Genomic DNA, 12,531 nt, shown 5'->3' on the forward strand with positions numbered 1-12,531 from the left:
TAACTCCCAGGGAGGGACAGGTGGCACCAGAACACGAGGTGCCATATCATGCAAATCAATGTCTGAAGAATTTAAAATATCTGACACATATGTGCGAATGGTTTGTAGATTTGAATTATTTTGTGCATTTATGAAGGAGTGTGTGAACGTTATGTTACATAATATGAATAAACATCACATCATACACGTTAACATCCAAATTCAGTCCATGAAAACTGTTGTTGAATTATTCTGCAGTGTGTGTGTGTGTGTGTGTGTGTGTGTGTGTGTGTGTGTGTGTGTGTGTGAGAGAAAGAGAGAGAGAGAATCACATTTACATATATCTTTCTATAACATGCACATACAAGCAGAAGCCCTGAGCAGAACAGGTAATTTTTGCTACTGTATACTAGTGCGTGATAAACTGCTTTTCTTTTTCTTTCATTCTTTTTTTTTGTTTTTTAAATTTTCTTTGTTGTTGTTGTTGTTGCTGTTAATGTTATCTTTCTGTATTGTGGACAGCTCTGTTTTGCCTGGTCAGAATAGGGACCTTGGGGTTTAGTGGGAGTGAATATTGTGACAGACCCGGATCTGCGAAGTGGTTAAACTGCCCATGACCCCAAGGACAATTGGATTGAGACATGGGAATGAGAGAACGGCCTATTCAAACCAAGACCTGGCTATTCGAGTGGAATGAAGCAACTGTCTTGGAAAGGGCTCTCTTTTTGTCGGTCGTCCGACAGGGGCAGGGGGGTCGGGGGGGAAGGGAGGGGTCGTTGTTGTCGTGTGCGGTGCCTTTTAATCGATTGGCTTGGGCTTGTGTGTCTTTGGTTGGGTTTTTTTTTTCTTTTGTGTGTGTGTGTGTGTGTGTGTGTGTGTGTGTGTGTGTGTGTGCTGTTGTTTTCTTTTTCCCACCATTCTATGCTAATGTCTTACACAAAGCTGGCGTTCCTTCTCAAAGCCTGTTCAACACGCTGGTTTTATGCTAAGAGCAGGCACATGTTCCCCTTTAATTAATTAATTAATTTGTTTATTTATTATTATTTTTTTATCTAATGATTTATCTGTTCATTTAAATATATAATGTGAAGTCTCTCCCCCCCCCCCCTCTCCTCTCTCTGTGTGACTTTCTTCTCTCTTACTCTCTTTCCAAAGATGGCGGCCTGAGCCGGTCACGTCCGTGATCGCTCTCGTGTTATTGTGGTTTTAACGTGGTTCCAGTATCACATGGATTCTAAAATCACTATCAGCGAATGTGTAAAGTGATGTGCTATATAGGTGTGAAGTTCGCGCATACTTTATAAGTGCAGTTGTTGTTTTTTTTAAGTGATTTTTGTGGTTTCATTTCACATGTTTTACACATTGGTGCTGTGAAGTGAGGAGAGACGTACCCCAGAAAGCGTGGCCCTTCAGTATTACCTCACCAAGTCTGAGAATAATCTTCTCGGCGCGACTGAGGAGGGGCACGCTGAGCGGGCCAACAATAATTGACTGGATTGTTTCCGTAATTGACTGGATTGTTTCCTCCAGTTGTCATGGGCATCAGACGTCCTATGTAAACCCTCACTTCATGGTCATCCACTTAAGCCCAAATGAGGCATGGACTCCTTAGTGCCAAGTGTACAGGCTGTTAAGCCTGTACTTAAAGACACATTGGACACTAAACAGAAAACGTTCCGTTGTGCTGAACAACAAACTCTGAAGAAGTGGCGTGATGCTCTTGCATTGCGTTACTTCAGTAATCCCGACAGAGACTCCAGCTTCAAAGTGGTATGGGAAGACAGGGATCATGGAGACAACATTTTACAGGTCCCACTCAACTGTGCTGAGCCTTCTCAGCATAATTTAGCGAAAACGTTTGTACAAGTATACAGAAACAATGACGAAAAATGCATTACAATAACTTTGTACTTTCTTAAAAAGACAACACGGAAAAAGGGTGCTGGCTCATGTCTGATACAGGGCAACCAGTGTCAGGCATGGGTCAGGTGTGAGTTTGAAGTGCTGTGTTCCATCGTCAGCAAACTTCAGGACTCAACCATGATTGTTGACGATGCACCCAGCGCCGTCCCTCCGGCATTGCTGCCAATTGGAGACAGTGATTCTTCAGAGGACGGTAATGATCAACGCTCACTGTCAGTCACTGACAGCACACCCACTAACCTCGGACCAGCTGTCAGTGACACCAACACCAACTCCACGACAGACAGCCCCATGTCTACATCTGGTGACAGTACTGACATCCTACCTGTTCCAGTGTGTGTCCGTGCTGTCACTTCATTGGACAACAGCGACCTGGACCCCCAGACCCCTGACTGTCCCCCCCACCCCATGACTGACAGTGACCAGCATCAGGATGCAGACACTGGCACAACAACCCCCTGCGTGGACAGCCACCCCTCTGCCCCCACACATGAGGACACTGCTGACCAGTCTCCAGACTGTCCCCCCCACCCCCTGACTGACAGTGACCAGCATCAGGATGCTGAGGTGCAGCAGGCAGACTCTGGCACAACAACCCCTGCGTGGACAGCCACCCCTCTGCCCCCACACAGGAGAACACTGCTGACCAGTCTCCAGACACACCCAGCACTGAATCTCCGTCAGTGTGTGTGTCACAGTCACCACTGTCATCGCCAGCGGAAGGTGGAATTGATACTGATCCAGAGGTCACCCCGACACTCCAAGGTGACAATAATACCCCCGATGTCAGTGATCCCACTGACACCAAAGTCTTGGTGAACACAGATGACAGTGTGTGTGTGTGCAGTGTCTGCAGTTTGTAAGTGAACCAATGTGCAGGTCAAGCATCAAGGACCTAGATGCAGACATCAAATCCCACATTGACCACAAGCTGAAAATAATAACGCAGACAATGCAGCAAAAAATTGACAGTCTGCAAGAAGAATGTAATGTCTTGCGCGGTCTACTTAAAGACCAAACTAATTTGATTAATAGCATATCAGACCGCCAAAAACACAAAGTTAAATCAAAGAGTGACTGCAGAGGAATGACAACTAAAAGTTCATCCAGTGAAGAGCAATCTGATTGTACCCCGTCAAAGGCAATCAAGCCAAAAGTATGTGCTGATGTTTATATGGCTAACACAAGTGATGCAGATAATACAGACGATTGTCAGGTTGTTACTGTGTCTCCACCTGTCGCTGACACTGGTACAGTCACAACGGACAACACAGAAAGGTCTACATCAGACAATAAACTCAAAATCAAAAACAAAAGTGACCCTCCCCCAAAGTACAAGCTACGCTTCCCCGCCCAAGGAAAACTTATCAACTTTCTTATTGGGGATTCGAACCTGCAGTCCATCGACAGACAGAGGCTGGACAGAACAGGGCACACTCATGTCCGCACAATGCCGGAGGCTAAAGTGACTGATGTCACTGCTGCTCTCCAAGACAGCCCAGTGCGGGAGGACACAAAGCGGGTGGTATTGCAAGTGGGGGGTAATGACATACACAAACACTACACCGCTGACACACTGAAGCGTGACTTTAGTGACCTCCTGACTCAGTTCAAAAGGGTTTTTCCTGCAGCCAAAATAGCTGTCTCCGCGCTCCTTCCCAGAAAATCAGCTCCCTTGCGATTCATAAACCTACTAAATAATGAACTGCATGCGGTATGCGCAGACAAGGGAGTCACTTTTCTGTTTGAAAACAAATTTGTTGACACAAATTCCCAAATGGTGAAACCTTATTTCACAACTGACGGCACCCATCTGTCCGCAAGGGGTCTGTCGCTATGGCTACGTCAAGTCAGTCAGTTTCTCGCTCTCCGCACAAACCGTCCTTCACGGTTCAGTGACGGCCGAGGGCCGCGTGGCTCAAGAGACAATGGCTGGTCACCGGGCTGACCGTCTACAACCTCCACCATCCAGAACACAAGACGCTCAAGTGACGCAGTGCGGGCCAATCCAGTCTGCACCATCGGTGAGCTCTGAGCACGCTGAACAGGACAGTCAGATTGGACAACAAAAAAACGAGCAAAAGTCGTTTGACCAGTCAAAAAATAGTGGTCAAATACCAGTCAATCAAACAACGTGTGCCCCCCACTTAGCAATACCACCCATGCCGCACTATAACAAACCCAGCCAGCCAATGCCCATGTTTCCCCCCTTTTGGCCTTTCCCTCCCTTCCCCGCTATGCCCTTCAACCCCTGGCTTCATCACATGCAGCGCCTCTACCCTTCAGTCTCTCCTTCACTGTACTGAGGGACCCACTCTAGAAAATCCAACTTCGTTTTCCCATCTTCTTTTTTCCCCTGGCTTACTGTGGATGACCGTTGTGACATACTAGTGTCAACTTCTGCCCTGATTCAGTTTTGTGTCCCCCACCCTCCTGTTCTTGACTTGGATTGTTCTTGTTTTACTGGAGGTTTTTTTTGTGTGTGTGTGTTTTCTTTTTTGCAATTTCGTGTGTTTATGTTTTTTCTTCCAGCGACTTTTTTTTTTTTCTCTTTTACTTCTTCGTAAACATTTCGTGTGAACCTTGCGATTCATTTTTTTTCTTCTTAGCACTTGCATATAAACAAATTGTGTGTGGGTGGGTGTGTGTATGTGTGTGTGTGCATTGATTTTTTTTTTTTTATTCTGTGTTTGCTTTTCTTATTTTTCTTTTCATTAATTTTGCCCTGAATTGTCCTGAAGTGTTTTGTGAAACTATTGTCTGCTTCACATATTTTAAGAAGTTTAATTGTTAATTGAAGTGTAGACCTACATTATTCATGTCAAAAATGCAAACTCATGATCTCACTGTGGGTCATTTGAATGTCTACCATCTTGAGAACAAAGCGACTGATGTGAATGTCTTCCTTGACCAGACTAGAATTTGTCACATTTTCGGAATAACAGAGTCTAGACTGTCCCCAGCTGTAGACGATGATGTAATTGCGATTTCAAACTATTCATTGTTCAGAAGAGATGCCACTCATTCCGGACACACCGGAATAGCTGTGTATGTCCACGACACTATGAAAGCTTTTACTAATAGACGATTTGATTTAGAGTCCGTAAATGTAGAAAGCATCTGGCTGGAGGTGAAAGTAGCAAAATGCCCAGTTATACTAGGATTCATTTATAGAAACCCATCCAGCAATTTCGGTTGGTATGATGATTTTGTCATCATGATGGACAAAGTACAGGATTTTGCTCGCGGCAGGGACATTATCATTCTTGGTGACTTTAATATAGATTTTACCATATCTCTATTTAATTTACACCAAGTAATACAGTCAGCAACGCGAGTTACGTCATCCAGCTCAACTCTGATTGACCACATCTATGTTAATAATCCAGACAGAGTCGTAAGTGCTCAGGTACACCAGACCAGTATCAGTGACCACTTCGCTATACAGTGTACAGTTGCCTGTAAGATACCAACAGCTAGAACTAGAACCCACTCCACCATCACGTATCGATCGTATAAGCACTTTAACGAAGTTGATTTTCTCCATGATCTTAGCGAATGCTCATTTAAGGAAATTCATGAATCTAACGATCCAGATGAAGCGGTCGCGGCATTTCATAGGAATCTTTTTATCTGTTTATGACAAGCATGCCCCAGTTAGAAGAAAACGGGTAGGAAATTCATCAACACCTCCTTGGTTTACTGTCATCATATCAATAGCGATTAAAATTAGAGATAAACTTAAGAAAGAAAAGAACTATTCCGCGTTTAAGCAACAAAGAAAACACGTAAAGTTCTTAGTCCGTCAGGCCTAAAAAGACATATTTTAACAGGATAACGACGTCAGAATCAGACAATACTTCATCTATATGGAAAGCTCTCAATGCACTGACCAATAAGTCCTTTCCTGGAAAATCATTGAAATATGATTGTTTCACAGCAACAGACTTTAACAACCACTTCTTATCCATCGCGGAAAGTTTGACTAATCGTCTGAACCAAAACTCAGATCAGTATGAATGTCCAGTCAGTCTAAAATCATTTTGTTCAGACAGGCTCAGCCAACAAGATACATTTCACATTCCACAACTAACTGTTTATGAGGTCGGTAAATACATATCCAACCCTGGACAAAAAAATACACATGGCTGTGACGGACTGAGCAATAAAATTCTGCTTCTATCACTGCCATATACAGTGCATCATCTGACATATATTGATAACCTCAGTATTTCAAAAAGTGTTTTTCCAACTATGTTCAAAACTGCCAAAATCATACCACTACCTAAAGTAAAAAATCCCTCTGACCTGAACGATTACCGACCAATATCAATACTATCATCGCTTTCTAAACCACTTGAAAAACACGTACACAAGCACCTTTTGCAATATCTTGACCGGCACAATTTGCTTCATCAAAATCAGTCAGGGTTTCGCCCAAAATACTCCTGTCAGACAGCCCTCACCAGTCTCTTAGATAAACTGCTCACAGCTATAAATGACAAAAAAATCAACGGAATTGTATTTCTAGATTTGAAGAAAGCATTTGATCTCGTTAACCATCGAATACTTCTTGAAAAGCTACGGGTTTATCAGCTTGATACAAATTCTGTTAATTTTATTTTTTTGAGTCATACTTAAAAGAAAGAAAGCAGAGTGTATTAGTAAACGGGACCTTTTTGAATGTGGGAATAACTAAAATGGGCATTCCCCAAGGCTCTGTGCTTGGCCCCTTATTGTTCAACCTTTATATCAATGATCTTCCATTATGTATCTCCTCATCTGCAATATCATGCGACATGTTTGCAGATGACTCTTCTCTTCATACATATGGAGTAAATTCAGAGCACATTAATGATAGATTACAAACCAGCCTAACCGAAGTATCCAACTGGTGTACAGAAAATAATATGCTCCTTAACCCAGCAAAAACAAAGAGTATGATTGTAGCCACTCGCCAAAAGCACCAGCGTGGCTTAAATCCGCTCACTTTGTCAATCGATGGCCAAGCTATTGAACAAGTTACAGAACATCGACACCTTGGTGTCGTTATTGACAACCAGCTAAAATGGGAGGCACATATCAGTTCTTTATCAAGGTCAGTTGCAAAAAATGTTTACCTATTATCCCGTTTAAAACATGTCGTCAGTCCAGAGGCTTCCTATTTCTTTTTCCATTCTCACATCATGTCTAGAATTAATTACGTTTCAAACGTTTGGGACAACTGCAGCGAAGTGCACATGAAAAAAACTAGATTCTGTACACAGACGTGCTGTAAAACACCTCACTGGTGTTTTACGAAACACACGCAGTCATCAATATCAACTGCCAGCACCTCTTCCCTTGACAAAGCACCTAATATTGAATAAGTGCGTACTTATGCATAAAATTATATTCGGTAAATGCCCTACTTATCTACACCAAACCATTGTCTGCTATGAAACTCGCAACCCTAACTCCCGAAATGCGACTCTTACTCTACCCAAGCCAAGAATAGACCTTTATAAATCGAGTTTGGCATATTCCGGCACGCACTGCTGGAACAATCTCCCCAAACACCTCAAAGAACCCTTTTCCACCACAACATTCAAAGAGAAACTTGGACAGTACATGCGTGCCGAAAGCCAGACCGAAAATCTGGTATAATATTGTCACTGACAATCCTTACAAACTATGTCGAAATGCGTCAATCAGTTGATAACGTATCACGCCATATAATATTATTTCAGAGATTTTCTCTTTACAGTGGACACAAACAAACGAAATCGAACTCTAGTCTGGTCACGTCTACGATTTTGTATACTTACATGTATTACAAATTGTGAACCACCCTCACCCAACTCTTTTTTTTTCTTCTTCTTCTTCTTCTTTTTTCCCCACACTGACATATCTTTACATCTCTGTCTGTCTGTCTGTCTGTCTGTGTCTCTCTCTCCCCTCTGTCTCTCCCTCTCTCTGTCTTTCACATAATGTGTCTATCTGTCCATATCCCTATTACCCGTCGCCTTATTTGCTGCCTTTTATGTCTCTTACATCTGTGTTTAAAATTTTATCGTTACTTTTCTGTGTTAATTTCACTTGAATCATTCATGTATAGCATTCATGCTAGGGTTTTGTTGTTGTTTTTCCCTTGGTGTGTGTTAGTGTGTGTGTGTGTGTGTGTGTGTGTGTGTGTGTGTGTGTGTGTGTGTGTGTGTGTGTGTGTGTGCGTGTGTGAGTGTGTGTGTTACTCGCTTCCGTTCCGTACAGATGTGAGTGATGTTGTGTCTCAGTTTGACGCTGTGTTATACTAGTACATTATACATGTATTAAGTATTCAGTATAACTACATTTATATGCGTACATGTTTGTGTGTCTCTTAGAACAACGGCAGATGTGTAAGTCGGCCAAAGTGCTAATATCTTCACCGTTGGAAAATAAAGATTCATTCATTTCTTTCTCTCTCTTCACCTTCTCCCTGTATATTCCTGCTCTCTCTCTTTCTTTCCCCTCTCTCCCTCTCTCTCTCCCTCTCTACCCCTCTCTCTTCCTCCCCTCTCCCTCTCTCTCTCTCCCCATCTCGCTTCCAACCTCTATTCTCTCACCCCCCCCCCCTCTTTCTCTCTATTCCACGTTCTTTCTCCCCCCCCCCTCCTCCAAATATTTCCATAATATACGTCGCATTATAATACAATTTTATCAGCCTTTGTCTTCCAGATACGATATTGCAGAATACTATCTAATCTAACATTCTAAAACAGTTCTTAAACGATTGCGTATGGTTGTGAAATGAACATTTTCTTAAAGATATCTATGATAACTATCATTATCTGTAATTACAAGATCCACTTTTGTGATTGGTGTGTGATTGCCCTCTCCTGTTTGGAGCTTTGGCCCAAAACTGAATAAGACATTTCGCGTCCGCATTCTCTCTCTCTCTCTCTCTCTCTCTCTCTCTCTCTCTCTCTCTCTCTTTCCAATATTTGACATACTAGCTGAAAATATTACACATGAACGAAATCCAGTTAACGCCTCAAGGGCGTATACAATTTTTGTTGAATTTAGATCCGTGTGCTAAAAGCACATGGACTTCGGACATTTGTAAAGTATTGTTTCTGATTAGATTTTGCGATTCCGTCAGTGTGGCCGAATCAAGGCAGCGTGGGAACTGTCAAATTATTTCGAGCTGAATTCCGTCAAAGACTTACTGATAAAAGATGGCAACAGCGGGATGAGTACATTCAAGAAAGTGATAGATTTTTGTGGATGTTTCTCTTTGGCAAGATGAGCATGAGCTTCACACTGGGTGGGTCCGTACGTAGGCTGATAAGTCCAATCGGTGTTCTGAAGTGTCTGTGGCACTGTGACGAGGGGTGTAGCTGGCGCTGTTCAGGTGTTGGTGGATTAAGTGCCTTCCCCATGCTTTGCTGGGTTTTTTTCTGGTTTTTTTTTTTCAGAATGATTTTTCCGATCCTCTCGCTCCTCATAAGCGGCGACACTAGTCCGTCAAGAAACAACTGAACAATATCGCTCAGTGGTACAAGGACACAGGATCTTCCAACAACTGAACAATATCGCTCAGTGGTTCAAGAACACAGGATCTTCCAACAGCTGAACAATATCGCCCAGTGGTTCAAGGACACAGGATCTTCCAACAACTGAACAATATCGCCCAGTGGTGCAAGGACACAGGATCTTCCATCAATTCAGCGAAATCCCAAACGTTGCTAAGCACTCTCAACAACAAACTGCGAGCAAATCACCACCGGCTGTCTCATTCGACCATGCAAAACATTGTTGGAAAGCTCATGGAACGCATGATAGCCAGGAAACTTGAAAGGGATCTTGAACACAGGCACATTCTCCCTTCAAATCAAGGTGGTTACAGAACAGGCAAGTCCACATGGGAAAATGCAGCTGATTTCGCACATGAGGTATTTGAAGGATTTCAAAGAAAAGAAGAAACACTAGCAGTAGCAATCGACCTTGAAGATGCCTACAATAAAGTCCAGTTTGCGCACCTCATGGAGCTGCTACTTAAGGTATGGAGTAAGTTTGACACTGACAAGATGGATAGCAGCAGCGCTTCAGGAAAGAACCGTCGTCCTACGCCTCGGAGATTGGATGTCTGCACCTTCTAAACTATCCATGGGACTGCCACAAGGGTCTCCGCTCTCTCCTGTCCTCTATAACGTCTACACGAAGGGCCTTGCAGACTTAAACAACAATGGAATAGCTCGGGTCCGTACTCTTGCGGATGATGGCCTGGTCTTTCAGAACTTCGAAAGATGCTCAGGAAAGAACTAAAGCCGTCCAGAAACAACTAAACAATATTGCTCAATGGTGCAAAGACACAGGATCTTCCATCAATCCAGCGAAAGCCCAAACGTTGCTGTGCACCCTCAACAACAGAACCGCGAGCAAATCACCACCACCTGTGTCATTCGACGGGATTCAGATCGAGAAAACCGAATGCTTACGCTACCTAGGAATACAGTTCGACAGGATGCTGACCCTCAGAAAACATACGGAAAATACTGTTGTCAAATGCAAAAAGGGCCTTTCAGTCTTAAAAGCAATGGCAACCAAAGGTATTGAACAACGCCACCTCTTCCTGCTATACCAATCACTCGTCCTCAGTGTGATCGACTACGGACTTGGGCTAGCAACACCTTGTCAAAGCAACCTCCTAAAATTAGAAAGAGTTCAAAATGAAGCTATGAGGCTGATCCTTGGAACAACAAAAGACACGCCCACGGAAACATGCGATATCTGCTTGACCTTCCTTCAGTGCCGGCCAGAAACAAGTTAGAACAGGTTAAGACCTACTTCAAAGCATTTGAAAACCCTCAAAACCCACTGCATGACGCAGTCAAAGAACCAAAAGGCAGCCGTCTAGGACGAGGAGGATCATGGATGGGGCAAGCAGAAGACACAATCCAGCTAGTATGCCGACTACAAGACCTGAAAGAAACAAAAGAATGGGAGAACACCCCACCCCCAAACCTCAACCATCTATTCAACACTGCCATTTCACCCACTCTAGGAAGACATTGTCGGGAATGGCCAGAAGGCAAAACTGATGCGGAAATGAAGCTACTCATAGAAGAAAACAGTAAAGAAGAGGACATCATCATATACACAGATGGTTCAGTCACCAAAGACCAATCCGGTTGGGGATTCACTGCGAAACAAAATGGAAAAACAATTAGGGAAGAGAATGCTGCCTGCAAAGTCACAATATCCAGCCTAACGATGGAAGTTGAAGCTGTGAAACATGCCCTCCAGTGGCTACCGTCTATCCATATGCCCAGAAAACCAACATGCCATGATTCTAATCGACTCAATGAACTTCATACAGAAAATTGAAAATGGAATGGGAAGCCCAGAGTGGCACAAGGCAATGCGCAACTTTCAGATTTAAAAACTTACATGGTCATACTGCCCGGGACATGTAGGTGTTAAGTGAAATGAGCGAGCTGACAGACTTGCTGGTAACGCAACAACAACGAGCGGCCTACATCTAGGAAAGTCGGAAATCCTCAGAAAAGTCAAAGAATATCAAAAAGAACAGGTACAAGGCCATCACACCATCGATCGCCTCAAAGAGATAAAGGCAGAGAGAGGGAGCGGCCGTAAGTAGAGCACGATGCTTTGCAAATCAAACAAATATCGGCATCATTTCCAAACCAACATTGCGCAAATTTCTTCAAAACGGAACAGAGTCTTTGTGGGCTTTTCCAAATACAATAGACTGAGCAACACACTAGAAGCCACGTTCTTGGCATCAGAGATCTTTTCCCATCCCTCTTGCAGCCAATCAGTGGTAGCCTCTGTGCATGTGTGTATGTGTGTGTTTGTGTGTATGGGTGGGTCTGTGTGTTTGTATGCGTTTGTGCATGCGCGAGGGTGTAGGTGTACACAAGTGTCAGGAGAGTTCTGTGCACGTGCGTATGTGTGCGTGGGGGAGGGGGGGTGGCGAGGGGGGTAGCGGATGAGGTATGTGTGTGTATGCATGCCTACATTGTGGGAGCAACGGAATATTGGAACGTGCGGGTGTGCATATATATATATATATCTTTGTATATATGTGTGTGGGGTTGGGGGTGGGGGATATGGGCGTATGTGTGTGTGCTTGTTCAAGTAAGTGTGTGTGTGTGTGTGTGTTTGTATGTTGGGGCTCATGTACGTTTATATGTATTTGACTGTGCTTTCATATCTGTGAAACTGTATGTTTGGTGCATATCTGTTGTGCGTATGTGTGTGTATGTGTGAATGTGTGTCTTCTTTAAAAAAAAAAATTATCATCATTGTTTTTTGTTTTTCTTAATTTTTATTTATTTATCTATTTATTTATTCTACTTTCATTATTATTATTATTATTATTTATTTCTTTATTTATTTATGTTAAATTATATTATTAATTTATTTATTTATTTATTTATTTATTTTATTTTATTTTATTTTTTCTCAAGGCCTGACAAAGCGCGTTGGGTTACTCTGCCGGTCAGGCATCTGCTGGGCAGATGTGGTGTAGCGTATATGGATTTGTCCGAACGCAGTGACGCCTCTTGAGCTACTGAAACTGAAACTGAAACGGCTAGTTTTCCTCAGTAATGTAAATGCTGCTCTTGAAGCATGATCATATAC

Source organism: Babylonia areolata, chromosome 7 (genome assembly GCF_041734735.1).
Source record: "Babylonia areolata isolate BAREFJ2019XMU chromosome 7, ASM4173473v1, whole genome shotgun sequence".
Classification (NCBI taxonomy): Eukaryota; Metazoa; Mollusca; class Gastropoda; order Neogastropoda; family Buccinidae; genus Babylonia; species Babylonia areolata.